At 37.4% G+C, this 3,590-nt stretch overlaps 1 protein-coding gene across 5 annotated transcripts in view; it reads right to left on the bottom strand.

Moving 5' to 3' along the window:
- Tafa2 (TAFA chemokine like family member 2) overlaps positions 1–3,590 on the bottom strand; it is a 475,889-nt gene that overhangs the window by 408,186 nt on the left and 64,113 nt on the right. The gene's annotated exons all lie outside the window — the stretch shown is intronic.

The raw sequence follows: 3,590 nt of genomic DNA, 5'->3' as shown, positions 1-3,590 counted from the left end.
CACACATACTCACATATAGACGCATATACACACTTATACAAATATACACTCATATACATACATTTACACACACATACACATATACACCACACACACACGCACGCACATGCACACACACAAACTTAATGAAACAATAGTACACAAGCTTTCCTTTGGCCAACCCAGGCAGATATACCTCATCTGAATTATTCTACCTACAAATATCATGAGCTCAACTAAGTCAGCAATAGACATTGCCTCATGCAGTAAAGTAAAAGTCATACAACATAGTGCTAGTAAAGCTTACCTCTGACTGCTCAGTAGATAGATAGATAGATAGATAGATAGATAGATAGATAGATAGATAGAAATAGATGGAAGATAGATAGATAGATAGATAGATAGATAGATAGATAGATGGAAGATAGATAGATAGATGATAGATAGATAGATAGATGGAAGATAGATAGATGATAGATAGATAAATAGATGGAAGATAGAAGATAGATGGATAGATAGATGGAAGATAGATAGATAGATGATAGATAGATAGATAGATAGATAGATAGATAGATAGAAGATAGATAGATAGATAGATAGATAGATAGATAGATAGATAGATGATAGATAGATAGGTAGATGGAAGATAGATAGATAGATAGATAGATAGATAGATAGATAGATGATAGATAGATAGATACATAGATAGATAGATAGATAGATAGATAGATAGATAGAAGATAGATAGATAGAAGATAGATAGATAGATAGATGATAGATAGGTAGATAGATAGATAGATAGATAGATAGATAGATAGATGGAAGATAGATACATAGATAGATGATAGATAGATAGATAGATAGATAGATAGATAGATAGATAGATAGATGGAAGATAGATAGATAGATAGATAGATAGATAGATAGATAGATGGAAGATAGATAGATGATAGATAGATGGAAGATAGATAGATAGAAGATAGATAGATAGATAGATAGATAGATAGATAGATAGATAGATAGATGGAAGATAGATAGATGATAGATAGATAGATAGATAGATAGATAGATAGATAGAAGATAGATAGATAGATAGATAGATAGATAGATAGAAAATAGATAGATAGATAGATAGATGGAAGATAGATAGATAGATAGAAGATAGATAGATAGAAGATAGATAGAAGATAGATAGATAGATAGATAGATAGATAGATAGATAGATGGAAGGAAGATAGATAGATAGAAGATAGATAGATAGATAGATAGATAGATAGATAGATAGATAGAAGATAGATAGATAGATGGAAGATAGATAGATAGATAGATAGATAGATAGATAGAAGATAGATAGATAGATAGATAGATGGAAGATAGATAGATAGATAGATAGATAGATAGATAGATGGAAGATAGATAGATAGATAGATAGATAGATAGATAGATAGATAGATAGATATGGGGTCTTGTTCATGCTAGATCAGGAGAATGAACACTGATGAGACAATATCTGGCTCATCCCAGACAGAGGATTGCTTTTCACATGACATTTCAGACTCACCTAGGTCATCGTCTGGTGCACATAGCAGCCCTTGGTATGTGGCTCCTGTTTAACAAATGGGCAAGTCTTTATTTTAAATTTTGTTTTATTTATTATTTTTAAATTTTGTTTTTAAATTTTATTGGGAGAAATACATGTTCATGATTAATGTGGACAAAATTGATCCAGAAATCAATCGAAAATATCCAAGGAACCTAATAATTGTTTTGTTCAATACAGCAGTCTACAACTGATGTGAATCATTAGGTGTCAGTGTGTCTACAGATGGTTCGTATGGGGGAAAAGATCAGAATCAGACAGAATGTGAGTTTTCCTCTCCTTTGTGATTCTTTGGGCAAGTCTGATAATTTCCATAGAAAGATCGAATTTTTCTTAGGTGAAACTATCTTAATATAATATTCAGAGAGTACAAATGCCAAAGGATGAACCTTTCCCACTGTATTTTACCCCCACAGGTTTTTTTTTTTCTTTTTTTCTTTTGGATTGACTACTGAGCAGAAAAGTAAAAGATGTATCCTTGTAATTCAAACTGGCAACAGATACAATGTATGCTGAGATCTGAAACTCTTTTCTGTAAACAATATACTCAGAGAGATGTCTATAATTAGCAGTGGTTGGGCAGTCGAAGACAGAAGATATTGACAGACTGAGAAATAGAAGAGGCCAGGATAAGATCTAACCACAAAGTGTTTTTGTGGTGAAATGTTTGTTAGGAGAATTAGTAAGAGTGGGCGGTGAGTTCTTTCACACGAAGCAGGAGCCGATTGCCAGCCCTGGCTAAGTCAAGCTTTATAAGAACGATAGTGGATAATGTCTTGGTACCCGGTACCCCTTTAAGAAGATCATTGTGCGTGGTTTCTTATTCCCATATGCACATTCACAAACTATCCTTGAAATTTGAGAAGACTCTCTGGGGCTCTTGAGACCTCATCCCACTCCCCTCTCCAGTGGAAACCTCTGCTTCAAAAAAGATCTTCATCTCAATCCTGAGACTGTAGGGGGGGTTGGGAGGTGGGGGGGGGGTACTGCCATACAATTGCAGAATTTGAGCAGAAAAACTCCTGTTTCTACTCCTGCTACCAGAGGGACAGACGTACTGCAAAATATCCTGCACAGATCCTGCCCAAAATGTCAGAGGAACATATTTCTAGTTCATGGGCAAACAAGCCATGATCTGTTGAACTTACATTGTAAAATACCGTAGTTAAGCTAATGAGGAGCTGAAGGAAATTAATATTCATGAAGCACTTAGTATGCTAAACCCTCTATGAGGAGCTTTCAAATATTACCAATTAAATCTTGACAAAATCCTAAGAGGTGGTTCTTATTATCCCATCACAAAAACAAACAGTGTAAGCAGCTCCAAAGAGGAGAAACGACTTGCCCAAGGTCACACCGTTGATAGGTGACAAAAAAAAATTTGGGTTCTAATTTAGAGTTTGCTAATTCCAAATTACATCCCCTATCGATCCACATCCCCATCTGCTATTCCTGGAACATGAATAAGAACCCAAGAAGCCCCTTTTGAGACTTTATTCCAGATTCAGCCCAGAGTCCCAACCCTCCTCGCCACCACTACGCAATCTCCAGAGCGGTTTCCCTTTACTCAGTATCTGCACTACCCTGGTTGCCTCTGCTCAGGTGGCTGGGCTCAGCCTTTGTCAGCATATGGTCTAGTCTCAACAGGGAAGTCTGAGTGGCCCTCCGGAGCCATCAGTTTGATCACAGAACTGCTCTTCTGCTCAAACCCTTCAGTGTCTCCCCAGTGTTCTAGAATAAAGCCCCACAGCGGCCAGAGAAATCAACCTGCATCGGGGCCTCCCTGAGTCTCCGACCACTCTGGGATCTCATGAACCCTTCACACCCACCATCCCAATGGAGCTGCTACACAGGCCTCTGTCAGGAACCCCTTGGCTTCCACACTGTGTATTCCCTGGGCCTGGAATGTTCTACCCATTACGAACTGGTCTCATCCCTTAAGTCTTTGCTTCAAATGCCGCCTCCTCTCTGACGTCTTCCCCGACCGAGCTATTTATAATTACACACTGAC

This window comes from Rattus norvegicus, chromosome 7 (assembly GCF_036323735.1).
Source record: "Rattus norvegicus strain BN/NHsdMcwi chromosome 7, GRCr8, whole genome shotgun sequence".
NCBI classification, from domain to species: Eukaryota; Metazoa; Chordata; class Mammalia; order Rodentia; family Muridae; genus Rattus; species Rattus norvegicus.
Note: the sequence above shows the minus strand (reverse complement) of the source record. Positions and strands in the feature narration are given on the sequence as shown.